The 13,965-nt window shown below is 41.7% G+C and overlaps 1 long non-coding RNA gene across 1 annotated transcript; it reads left to right on the plus strand.

Moving 5' to 3' along the window:
- The first annotated feature begins 418 nt into the window (after window positions 1-418).
- LOC139042473 (uncharacterized) lies at window positions 419-13,478 on the plus strand. The gene is made up of 3 exons (XR_011499204.1): window positions 419-564; window positions 926-1,037; window positions 4,882-13,478. It is a non-coding gene; the product is annotated as an uncharacterized lncRNA (long non-coding RNA).
- Window positions 13,479-13,965: the final 487 nt, after the last annotated feature.

Below are 13,965 nucleotides of genomic sequence, written 5' to 3' on the forward strand. Positions count from 1 at the left end.
TCTGCTATAGCCACTTATCAACTCCTCTCGGCTTTACATTCCTTGTCCATAAAGCAGAGCCAATAACACTCGCTTATCTTCCTTAGTGAGTGATGTTGGGGAATCAAGGAGATGATGGATATGAACGCACATGTAAATAGGAAAGTGTCTTGGAAAATGATAGCTCTTACTCTTGTGATGATGATTTTCTGTCTAAGCAACGGTTTCTGTTCAGTGGACCTGTCCTTTCAGCTTGCGCTGACCCTCCCCACTCTGTAATCCCTCTAAAAATACCACTTCTCCGGGGTGGCGAGCAGAGGCAAGGCTCCACATGTTTCTGACTGGGGCTGAGAATTCACAGAACAGGAAGTGAGTTCTATTTAGGGTGTCCTGGGAATTTCCTGGACCCTCTTTCAAGTACAGGCAAGCGTGGGGATCTCAGAGCGGAGAGCGGGAAGAGGATCCTTAGGGAACAGTGATGAGATGGAAGCCTGAAGGGAGAGCAGAGCTGGGGGCGACCCTGCCCAGTGGCTGGTGACAGTCATGGGAGACATCAGTAGCTGGGCTTCACTCCTGAAGAGGCAGGTGCCTCGGGACATTGCTGAGGGCGGGGGAGGGTCCTTGAAGGTAGGCAGGGGGAACGAGTGGGTGGACAGCAGGGGAGGCAGCTCCCCGGCAGCACCTTGTCCACTGTCTGTCCCTGGGAGCGGGGGCACCAGTGAGGATGGAAATTTGGGGGTGGGTGGGGAGGAATGGCTCAGTCTTGCTCTCCAGGGGCTATAACATGGCTGACCGATGAGGGGGAGGGTAGACGTATTGGGGAGCATGGTCTAGCCACTTCTCTCTTCCCTGAGCTTCTCGGAATGAAGATGTAGGCGCTTAGAGTTGGCCTCAGGTGTGCCTAAATAAATCACTCAGGATAACGTTTCCTTCGCTTTGCAGGTAGCCCTTAAAGGAGCAGTATATTTTCTCCATCCAACAAAAGTGAGATGAACAATTCTGCAGTTTTCTTCATAGGCTCATAAAGCAGAAGCGCTTCTCTGAAAATCTCTGCTAGAGTATCCTTTGAGCTTCTTTTGTCCGGGAGCCTGGCTGAATTTCTCCCAGTATGTCAGAATTTGCTTCCCAAGGGCCCGCTTCGTGGATGATGGAGTGGAAGGTAATTCCTGAGGGCTCAGAGGTCTGCATGCTATGGGGTAGAGCCTCAGATCAACTTGTAAACCCTAAAGAAATTTTCCCACCTAGTGTTCTACAACAGTCCCCTCCACCTTTCAAAACCCTAGGCACACACACAAATGTGTTCTCAGCCAGCCAAAGTCGCCCTCTCTAGTGATGTGACAACGCCAGAAAAATAGCTCTTCTATCATATTGCTTTAAGGCATGCCTTTTAAAAAGTGACAAGGAATAAATCAATGCATTACCACCCCTTGCTCTTCATCCCCCATGGACATCAAAATTTGTTTAGAGAGGAGGGACTAGGAAAATCTGATTTTTAGATTTTCTAAAGCATAATAAATGCTGATATTTCGAAGACAATTTCCTCTCTTTAAGTGCTTTCACATCCATTATCTTTTTGTCCTCTCACGATCACTCTTGGCTCTGTTTTATAGTTGAGGAAAGAAAGGTGAGAGGTCTAAATAGTTTGTCCAAATCAGATGGCTGCTAGGTGGGGAAAGCGAAGATCAAATTCAGAACTCTGGCTCCAGGGCCATCCCACCACACTGCTTTTAGGTGATTCGGGTTGGGTTGTGGTGTCTGGGGTCCCGCCAGCTTCTGAGTAGTGGAAATAGCATGCTCTGTTGGAAGTCAGCCTGGCGGGTTCCTCTCCACCCACCAGAGACTCCCAGGGGTGAGCAGCACATGGCCTAACCCATTGAGCCATACACACACACACTGCAGTCTTTAAGCCCCCAGTGCCGAGTGGGCTACTGTAGGATGAAACTCTACAGGAAAAATGTGGGGGCTGCATGCCAGGCTCCTGGTGTCAAGGAAACCGTAGCAATGACCAACAGCTAGTCATAAAAGCAAAGTGGTAAAAACTATAAAGCTATGTCATTATGTAAAATCCTAAAACTACATTCCAAATCCCGACTGGACATTCATGTACTTCCAGTATCGATTATAGGAAAGGTCCCAGGGCCCTGGAGGATGTTTATGAGACTGTAATAGAACAGCGCATCTCGCTGGCTGCATCGTTTCACCGCTTCCCCCACACACGCTGACTTACAATTCTGTTGAAGATTTGTTTCACTCCTTCTCATGTTATACTTGATCAATTAGTGCTCAATGTTCTCTCAGACCCTTCACTCTTTGACAGCAGGACCCTGGTCAATGTTATCCACCTCCCTCTAGTGCCTGAAATAGTCACTTGTAAGCAGTAGGTATAATAAATGCTTACTTGATGGCGATACCCCGAGACATTGCCTGGGACCACCAATGCCAGGACTAACTTTGGGTGTGATGTTTTCACTGTAATATTTCTCTTCAGATGTAAAACACTGGTTTGCAAATGACTCCTGAAAAGCAAACTGAGATATGTAACAAGGGCGTTTACACGTTTTTTTGCTTTTTACTCATTTCCACTCTTGAGAGTGTATTTAAGGAAATAATCTGAAATACAAACAGATATTTCTGCATAGGAAGCTCATCATAGTATTATTTGTAATAGTGGGAGATTGGAAATGATCCACATGTCTAACACTTCTTAAGGGATTACATCGAATGATGGTTTATCCATTCGCTAAACTATTATGTAGCCATTTAGATGATCATTAAGGCTTTTAATGACTTGCGGAAATGCTTAGGATATAATAGTACAGTCATGCATCGCTTAGCAATGGGGATACGTTCTGAGAAATTGGTCATTAGTCAATTTTGTCATTGTGTGAACATCATAGAATCTACTTACACAAACCTAGATGGTGTAGCCTACTACACACCCAGGCATACAGTACTAATCTACGGGACCACCGTTGTATATGTGGTCCATTGCTGACCACAGTGTCATTCTGTGGCGCATGACTGTATATGAGAAAACAAGAATTCAAATTATGTATAAAGTCTGATATAAGATTATCTCAATTATGAAAACTGGGCATGGAAAAATTGCAAGGAAAAGTGAAAAATTTCAAAATAATTCTCTAAGTGGAGAAATTTTAAGTGATTATTACTGCTATTGAGTGAATGTTTGTGTTTCTGCTCCACCCACCAAATTCATATGTTGGAACCTAATCCTCAATGTTATGGTATTAGGAGTTGGAGCCTTTGGGAGGTAATTAGGTCATGAGGGTGAAGCCCTAATGAATGAGATTAGTGCCCTTATAAAGAGGATCCTGGCGAGATCCCTTGCCCTTTGGCCCTGTGAGAACACAGCAAAAAGATGACTGTCTAGGAGCCTCGAAGCAGGCCCTCCACAGACACCGAGTCTGCTGGTGCCCTGATCTAGGACCTCCCAGCTGCCAGGACTGTGAGAAATAAATTCCTGTTGTTTATCAGCCACCCAGTCAATGGTATTCAGTTAGAGCTGCCCAAATGGACTAAGACAGTTACTTCCTTCCTTATATGCTTCTGTATACATATATTTTTAAAACCCAAACTCAAATAACCCTCCAAAACCAACACATAAAGTGTTATCTTTGAAAGTGATGAAAGTCACCATCAAAAAAAGCCAAAAAAGCAACATATATCCAAAATGTATTACCAATTATTATGAAAAAGACAAGTGAAACAAAAAGAAAAATGGGCAAAAGTATGTAAATAGATAATTCACAGAAGAGGAAACTACCTGGCTAATAAACACCTGTGGACATTCCCCACCTCACTAGCTGGGGATGCCAATCAAAAGAACAAAGCAATAACCAATTTTCACCTGAAGATTGGCAAAACCAAAGGAGTTCTGGTGAATTGTTTACCTCTCCCGAGTTTCTTTTAGAGTAATGATGAGCGACACAATCCTTGGGAATGAATAATTATCGTCTCATAAATATGGATGCCTCTCTATAAAGATACAGGTATAAATGTGTTGGTTCTTCATCTGTGGGAGGTGTTCAAAAGTGAAATCAGCCTGCCAAAATCAAAAGAACTTTATGTCATGAATTCCCTAAGTTAGAAACTCTGAGTGAATACTCTGTGTGAGTTTCTTTTAAAATGTATAGCTCGCTTCTGGGTTCTCTGGGAAGCAGACCCTGAGACAGAGATCAGAACTCAGGAAGTTGACTAGGGACATCCTTGGGAAGGGAGCAGGAGACCGCAGAGGGAGAAGTCCAGTGGGGTGGAGTCAAGGCAGGCTGCAGCCGTGACCTTCGGGCAGTTCAAAAACAGACGACCCTTTGGAACCGTCCCCAGCTGAGACAAGAGAGCTGGGTATTTACATCCCTGTATCAATCAGGAATGTGACGTGACCTCAGGGAAGGGACTGTCATTCAGCTGGGGCAGTTCCCAAGCAGCCAACTGCTGAGGGCTGTCCTCTGTGCCATTCCCAGCAGCTGAGAGAAGAGAGCCTCCGTTCCTGAAGGAGGGACTGGCGGGTACATCAGAATGTCCACCACAAAATGTGCACTTAAATCACTTTTTTAAAAAAGATAATTTTTTTAGAGCAGTTTGGGGTTCACAGCAAAATTGAGAGGAAGGAGCAGAGATTTCCCATATAGCCCCTGCCCCCAGGACAAGCGTAGCCTCCCTCCTTGTCAACGTCTCCCACCAGAGTGGTGCCTTCGTTACAGGTGACACGTCTGCAGTGATGCTGCCTTATCGCCCAAAGGCCATAGTCATACTACGGTTCACTCTTGGTGCCGTACCTTCTATACTGGACAAATGTTTAATGATGGGGGAATCTGACGTGCTGAGGGCTGAGGTGAAGAGGTGATCTGCTCTCTTATTTTTCCCTGACTGCATGTTCTTTAGAAAACAGCAAAAGTCACAATAAAAAGAGATTCCTGGTGAAGCGGTGGGAAGATGGACATTTTCATATTTTGCATTTGGGCAGGTGGATTTCTAATTTTGGGAAGTAATTTGGTAATATCTGTTTTAAAAAGAACACATCCACATGTCCAAGCAATTCCTTTTGTTGATGTTTTCTTCGGAAATAAAAGATCCATTTGTAAGGATATATCTAAGAAGATGTTTAATGCAGTAGTAATGGGTGTAGTGGCCCAAAGAAAAATCAAACAAATAAACCAAAAACACCAGAAAATAGTTTGAATATTCATTAAATTGGAAACAATAGAATAAACTGTCTCCGTTCACACTATGGACTCTGATGCAGCTGTTTAAAAGAATTATGTCTGTATGCGTTGACCTGCAGGAGTGTTCGTGATATATTGTTCAATGCAAAATGTAAGGTGCAAAGTAATATGTGTAGATAATCCTATTTTTAAGGAAACAAACAAACCTACCTCCCATATATGTTTAAGGAAGGATATATATCAACATTGGCTTCAGTTGTTACAACGAGCGTGAATTACTTTACTGATTAAAAAATTGATAAGAAAAATTTGAAAGGAAAAAGCTGGAACCCTTGGTCTCTTCACCAAAATAAAGGGACCCATCAATCCAGGCTTTGGCCCTGGAGCTCTGAAGAGGTCGGCATTTGACCCTGAGTGTCAGGTGTATTTGGAGCAGAGGCCGGCCTGCACAGCCTGACGTTGCTGGCAGCCGGGGCCTGCGGCTGGCTCTGCTGTGGCTTTGCCTTCTCCTCGCCTCTGATGAGAAAATTCTCACCCCTCCAAAAAGCCCCACTCATCAACATCAGGAAGCTATCCTTGACTGTAGTTGTACCATTTTTACACAGAATCAAGTTGAGAAAAATTTTTAAAGAAGGGAAAAAATGCTTGGCATTATATTCCCCTCGCGTGATCTCAGTTGCTTTTCCTTTAGCACCAGCTACTTTATCCTGAATCATTTAGTAAAGTCGATCTCATTTGAAAACGACTCAGCCCACTTCTTCTTGCCTCACCCCGCTCCATCATCTTGCTTGTGTTTAGAGCCTCAAGTGGACAGAAGGCCTTGGCTTGACTTAAAGGATGGATGACACAGAGCTTGACCGCCATCGATTCAAGTAGGGGGTGTCCCCCTGAGAGCACTAAGCGTGCTTCCTACCACTGCATAGCATTCACTGAAGCGGCACCCAGGGTTCCTTCAAGATCTCTGGCCTTTTCTTGGCCAGGTTCACCAGCATAAGGTTTATCATATGGAGGTTAATATAGAAGATAGCAGTTTTCCTGGTTCCTCTCCACAGGAATCTTTTGTGTGATCACTGTTTTCTGCTCTCAGCCAGTGAGGGCGGGAGCCTGGGAATTCCTCCCTGCAGCCAGAGCAGAGACAGCGAGGGTGACGTGCCCACAGCTCTCCTCTGGCTTCATCATTCCACTGAGGAAATAACTCAGGGAGTGGAGAAGGAGGCAGCTAGCAGCAGGTATTCAGTAGGGAGCAGCAGGAAATGTGAATTTAGAGGGTATAGGAGGCCTGGGTTAGAATCTGGGCAAGGGAAGAAAGCACAATGTAGAAATCTTAAGAGTACAACCCTGGAGCAAGAGGAACCCCATGAGCATGAAGGATCCCGATTACTCAATGGAGGCAAGTCAGGCAGGACTCTCAATTGTCTTGGGGGTCAACTTAGCATGATACCTCCAAGGGGGCAGCCAAGCCCTCTCCCACGCTGCAGCCTGTGAATGAACGGGAAAGAGACAGCAACAGCAGCATTGCCAGCACTGTGGCCCAGCCCCTTACCCTTTGCACCTCCATCCCTACCCTCTGGCCTGCCTTACATCCTGTGGGAAAGCTCCCTCCTCACACTATGGGCTTCGGATTTCTGTGGCTCAGCTATGGCCCCTCACCCTCCCTACTCCCCTCTGTGTTTCTGTCGCTAACCCTTTGCTGAGGACATGGCTTCTAGGTCCCCTTCCTTTGAGTCCCACTGCTGAGGGTCGGCTCACCTTCTCCTGTGCTCAGCTTCGGCTCCTGAGATCCCAGTCTTGCCTGGGAATTCAAGTTCTTGAAGTCGTACCTTGAGTATTTTCCAACACTGATTAATTAATTTACTCGAAAGCATTCAGGGCACCGACTCTGTGACTCGTACCAGAGACTGAGGACACACAAATGACAAGCACATTTCTCTGGCCTCACGTCTTATAGTTGCTTACCACCTCGTAGGTTGTTGACAGAGGAAAAAATCACTGCAATTTAAACAGCAGATATTTATTTGGGCAATTAGAACTGCAATTTGGGAGAAACAGATTTAGGTAGAAACTCAAAAAGTGTTCCACTAGGCACTAAAAATCAGGAGCTTTTAAAGGCAAAGAAGGGAGGTTGTATTACAAAGAATTTTAATTGGAGTTGGAGGCAGACAGCTAGTCTTGGTTAAACATTGATTGGCTATTGATTCCATCTTCAGAAAGTCCACAACCCTCGGTCTTTGTGATCAGAATGTCTGTTCTCCTGCTGACTTCTCAAACAATTGCTTGTAAAACAATTGCCATTCTGGTCCTCTCCAAAGGTTTGGCCCAGTCCGAGGTTTAAGACAGCCAAGCAATTTCTCTGGACAGGCAGCTCTGACTCCATTTTAAAATGACTCCTCTATAGTCAATTTTGTGAAGGTCATGGTCAAAGAGATGGATTAGGGAAACTTCCCTACTCCAGGGCCAGTGTACCTTCTGTCATGTCCTTGTGGAAGCTCCAAGACAACCCTTGGCACAACCTGAACCCTCTGCCAGTGGCCACTCCAGTCTAACTGGTTCCTGTCCTCAGATGTTAGCTCCATGAAGACTCTCCACTCTCTCTGGAAGGACCCGAGACATGGCAACCTTTTTTTTCTGCTAGAGTTGGTCATGTTTCCAGTAAATAGAATTACAAAATTCCAGCCCTGCTCAGTGCCCTGTTCAGTCTCTCCTTTGTTTCAATCCCCTAATTTCATATAAATAAAAACCCTAGCTTTGCTTTTGCTCATGCTGAGAGCCATGTTGACTGTAGGTTTGGAATCTCTTCAATCATGAAATGCATTTACTGAGGTTACACCCAAATGATTGTGGGAACAGTCTGGGATGAACTTCTAGGAGGGGAAAACAGATAACAAAGCAGAACCACAGTTCATGGGAAGGACTGGGAATTCCCAGAGTTGGAGGAGAAGGCTGGAATTCTGAGCTTGTGTGGACATTACATCATCCTATTCCAATCAAGCATCTGTTTATTCGGGTACTCATTCATTCAACAAACATATTTTGAACACCTCTTTTGGGCTACTTATCGCAGCTGAAACTGCCACTCCTCAGAGATAGGAAATTACTTAAGGAAAATGCTGTGAGTAGTTTCACTCTCCTCATATTAAAAACTTGGGAAAATATGCAGAGGTTGATTCATTTTTATATTGCTTATATAATGCTTTCTATGTGCCAAGGGCTATTCTAATGCTTTACCCATTAACTCATTTAATCATTGGAACGACCCTTTAAGGCCGGTCTATTATTATCCCCATTTTACACATGAGGCGACTGAGGCACTAAGAAATCAAGAAGCCTTCCTGAGCTCACAGAGCTAGAGAGTGGTGGATTTGGGATTTAAATTCACTCAATTTGGCTCCAGGGTTCATTCTTTTAGCTACTAAGCTTGCATCCTCCACTGTGTCAATGAAGCTCTGCTACAACGACAGGGCTCCCGGGCACAGCCACAGCAGGAGCGGGAGGGAAGTGTGGGGCTGTAACTCAGAACCAGGAGCTTCAACAGGGTCGCGGTGGCTGAAAGGAAACGCTAAAGGCTGTATTCCTTCACTTGTGATTGTGTCTAGACTGCAGGGTTTGCTTATGGTTTCATGATGGGCTACTTCCTCATTAAAACATGCTGTGTGTGCATTTGTGTGTGTGTATGATCCTTAGGGAAAGGATTTCATAGGGCTGAAAAAACCATAGCCCACTGTTTCTTAAACTCTAATGTGAGCACGAATCATCTGGAGTGGAGCCTGAGAACCTGCATTTCCAACCAGCTCTCAGGTGATGCCAATGCTAAATCCACCACTTTGAGAAGCAAGGGAATAGAGGACCAAAGGTTTCAAAGACTTAAAAAAACCCAAACACTGGAACACTTTCTTCCAACCAAATCTTATATGAAGATTCAATAAGTAAAAGATACGATTGGAGCCATCTTGCTTGAAGTGAAGCAGGCAGCCAAGAGCCGCGCCCCAAAACATTTTATTCCCCTCCAAAGTTATGAAACCTCAAGGAAACAAATGTAAGGCAGCTGTGAAGAAGTCTGGTGATCTGGACACCACGCCCTCCGCCTCGGCCTTCCACGACGCCTTCTCTGTCTAATACGAGTCACATATGGCTACTGTACACTTGAAATGTGGCCAGGATGACTGAGGAAAGGAACCGTTAATTTAATTTAAATTAACCTAAATTAAAAGCTTTAACTGTATAAAATATTTTTCTGTTCAACACAACTTTACTGTTTCGGTAGGACATTTCATTACATTGCATATGATCTTACTGTAGTCTACACATGAACACTTCACCCATCTAGTCAGTGTCAGGCAGTCAACTCAGTTTGATTTTCAAAATATGCATCTGATGTAACTTGTGTTTATTTGAATATTTAATGCAGGCAATGTGAGTTGGAGTGATATCTACGTGAGTGATAGCCATTACATTTATTACAATTTTTTACATGATTGCATTTTAGTTTAATCGTAATATTAATAAATTATTTTTCTAGTTTAAAAAATAAGTATGGGCAAACATTTAAATTTAAAACGAAGGCACACTACTGCTGCAGAATCAAGTGGAGATTCCGAAGCTAGTACTGTGACCGGAACAGTAAAGAAGAAAAGAGACTGGTGCAAATTTCAGGATGAAAGGCAGTTGCAATTTACTGTGGCAGAGCAAAACAATAAAGCTATTGATTGTGTAAAATATTTCAAAGATAATAAAGTGGATAATATTAAGAGACATTTTCAGGAAATACATAGTGAATTGGATAAGAACTTTCCTCTGAATAGTCAAAAAAGAATAAACACCTAAAATAAGAATTAATGTCCGATAAAATTTGTTAAACTGCTTTTTCATTTATTTATATATTTTTAGATAAAAATTGTATGTATTTAAGGTGTACAGCATGATAATTCAATATGCATATACACGGTGAAATGATCACTAGTGAAGCTAATTAACATATCATCTCCTCACATAGTTACCATTTCTTTGTGCGTGGTGAGTGCACCTGAAGTGTACTCTCTTAGAGTGTTTCCAGTGTTCAATAGAGTGTTATTAAGTATAGTCATCATCCTTGTCCATTAGCTCTCTAGATTTACTCATCATCCTTAACTGCTGCTTTGAACCCGTTGACCAACATCTCCCATTGCCTTAAACTACTTTTAACATTGTCTGAGCAAGTGACTTTGGCTAGCTGTAGAATGGCTTTGATTCTTGCACAATAAGGAAAATTATTTTTAGATGGACAAAGAGTAAAATAAATTATTTCAGTTATGGAAATTTGTTAGAAGATTATAAAGGAAAAGACTAAAAATGATACTTCATAAAAGGTGAAAGATCTTCAATTAAGCCCCCAAACAATTGTTAGTAGGATACAACACCTTTCTAATAATATCAAAGATAAATTGATTCGCATTTGAAAAACTTCAAGACTTTTCTTTAGCTTTAGAGAAGTTGTGAGACATAAAAGACACTCCCCAATCAACACTTAGATATGTTTTTTCTCTCAAAGGACTTTCACACATGCAAAGAAGTGTCAATTTGTGGCTTAGAAAGTTGAACTCAAGGCATGAATATTTATCAAAGAATTTCAGCTAGATATGAAAAAATTTGTTTCTATCATGATGTACTGTGATCCAGCTATATCAGTTTAAAAATCCAGATTTATTGGAGTTTTGCAATAGAAGACTGATGTTTCCCTTTTTGCTTCATCCCACTGAACTATTTGAGCTCAGTTTTCTGAAGGAGACACTGTGAAAAGTGTCGTGGATGGAATTGCTAATATTGCTCATAAGGATGTGCAAATGCTATGAATCGTCCCCAGTTTATGGAACTGTTGAAAGAAATGGAAGACAAAGGATTTAATGAATTGAAAGTTCTTTGCCAATACTCATTGTTTGAGTTGTAGGAGAGTTTTGCAAAGATTTACTGCAAAGTCCAATTTTTTCTTGAAACGAGGAATATTTGCCAAATGCTCAATAATCAAAGACTCAAAATGGCAATGTAATTTATGTTTTCTGATATTATACTGCATATGAAGAAGCTAAATTTGAAGTTCCAAGTAAAGGAAAAGCTTATTTGTGACCTAGCTAGATAGGCACAAGAATTGATGTTGAAATCAAAACTTTTCAAAATCCAAATCAATAATAACAATTTTATACCTTTTTTCTTTTCTTTTTTTTTTGGTCAACATGGAGGCAAATATTAAAGAAAATTATTTTTGATATTCAACTAATTATTAGGAAACCTTTAAGCATGTTTGGAACAAATTGTTATGTCAATCTACTTTTTTAATGGTAAATTTTATGAAATCTAAATCCAGATCTAGTATTTCTGATGAAAATTTGTTGTTCAAATTGAGATGTGCTATAGGTGTAAAACACACACTGGATTTTGCAGATTTAGTATTAAAACAATGGAAAATATTTTATCAGTTTCTCATGTTGATTATACGCTGACATTATATTTTGGCTATATTGGGCTAAATAAACTGTATTATTAAAGGTGATTTCTCTTATCTCTTTTATTTTTTAAGGTAGCTACTAGACAACTTAAATTATGTACATGGCTTTCACTATCCATTCCTCCTTTGCACTCCTAGGATATTTGCACATGAAACATCTCCACGAAAGCAAGGATCACCTTTGTCCTTTTATTCTTTTTTCCACTGCTGAATTCTTGTTATTAGACCTGTGCTTAACACATAGAAAGTACTCAATAAATGTTTCCTAAATGACTGAAAAATTCTGGGTGTTTATTTATTTATTTATTTTGCTATCGTGGATATTTCTGTCATAAATGTCTCTGCACACGTTGATGTGTGCATCTGTATTTTATTTATTTCCTTAGAAGAAATTCCAATATCATTGTATGAAAGGGCATGGAACATTTTATAACTTGTTAAACATGGCCAAGTTAATCTCAGAGAAGATTGAATCGATTTACAATGTCATCAGTAGTGTAGATTGGTCCAGGATATCGGTCTCCCAGGCCAAATTTGAGGGAATATAGGAAGACTAGCAATGTGGCATTGAGTTACTTACTTAGCTTTCTGAAACTCAATTTCTTTAAACTGTAAAATGAAGATAATAATATAAGGTTGAAAATTAAGTGAGCGAATGCATAAACAGATACACAATATTTGCCTCCTGTGAAGTTGGTATTAAATTATAATTGCAGTTTTAAAAAATTGGATTATCATAGTGCTTTTAAAATAGCAGAAAAGGGTGTGGTGGAGGGTCTCTGCTGGGATGTAAATTGCCAGGGGAGGTGGGACACGGCTACTTTGGGGACAGGGGCAGAAGAAATCAGAGTCACATAGTAAGAACTGCCGGAGCTAGCACTGCTGGAATCAGACCTGTTGGGGAGGAGGAAATAACCTCATTTTCTGTGCACTTGATTCCCTAGCTACAAAGACTTATTTAAAATAATTGTGGGAGCCGATAGCTCATATGCGCCTTGAACTCAATCCCAGGAACATTTTACTTCAAAATGAGTATTTTCTATTTCCTAGAAAACCAAAAAAAGTTCTGAACGCAAATCCCCTTGGGTGATGATTTGACAAATTCCACAAAGGGGTGGGGGTGGGTGGGGATCTATAACCAGTTTAGAGGCACACTAAGAAAAACAGCTTGTCAGCTGTTCCATGTTCAAATACTATTTCTCAGGCTCGGGAGTGCCTGGGCCTGCACTGCCCAATATGGTGACCACTAGCCATATGTGGCTATTGAGCACTTGAAATGTGACACATCTAAAGGCATAGTGTGAAAAACATGTAAACTATCTCATCAATAATGTTTAAATATAATTACATGGTGGTATGGTAATATTTTGGATGTATTGGGTTAAATAAAGCATATTATTAAAATTAATTTTAACTGTTTCTTTTTCCTTTTTCAAATGTGGGTACTAGAAAATTTAAAATTACATATGAGGCTCACATTATATTTCTATTAGATAGCGCTGGTTCGGACCCCTACATCTGCCCAGAGCACTCCCAGCAGCCTTCTGTAACCACTTAGATCCTTTTGAATATGCATTGACAGCTCTGATTAGCTCTGAGCTTGGAATTCACAGCCTGGGAAGAAAGCCCGAAGTGTTCGCCTTAGACAAGGACCTGTGAAAACAGATTGGAAACTGCTAAGAAAAAAGCCTCTTGCCAGAACTCAGGACAAAACTTCACCTCGGTTGACACCAGTAAAATTCTAGAATTTCCCTGTATGTTTTTGTTAAAATGGACTATTAATGAGGCCAAAGGTCTGACACTGATAACTGAGAAAAAACATTTTTTTCTTTTTCTCTTGTTTTTTCAAGTCCAGAAAGACAAAGATATAATAAACTGATAATGTAGGCCTTCTAGAAAGAAGTAAAACAAAACTATTTAGATTAAAATTATGTCAGTGTGGATCCTCTGGGAAGCAGATACCAAGATGAGCCTAGACATGCAAGAGATTTATTGGGAGAAGTGTCTGCGAAGGAGAAAAGGGGAGGTGGCAGGAGATGGCATGGACAGCCTTCAGACCATAATGCAGGTCTGACACCTGTGAAAGGAGAGAGAGAAGGAAGAACTGGGGAGAAAAAGCCTGAGAGCAGTGCATTTCTGAGACAGTCTCCACCAGGCCAATAAGAGTCCTGGGGCTCAAAGGCTGCCTGTTGGAGGCAGCTTGTGTCAAGAAGGATGAGCCACCACTGTACCCCAACAGTTGTGCTCAGCCATTGGCCAGGAACAGCCTAGGGGAAATGTGGACTTGATGCCAACAGGGAGGTGGGTCCACAGAGCACTAACTGAGGC

This window comes from Equus asinus, chromosome 2, assembly GCF_041296235.1.
Source record: "Equus asinus isolate D_3611 breed Donkey chromosome 2, EquAss-T2T_v2, whole genome shotgun sequence".
NCBI lineage: Eukaryota > Metazoa > Chordata > Mammalia > Perissodactyla > Equidae > Equus > Equus asinus.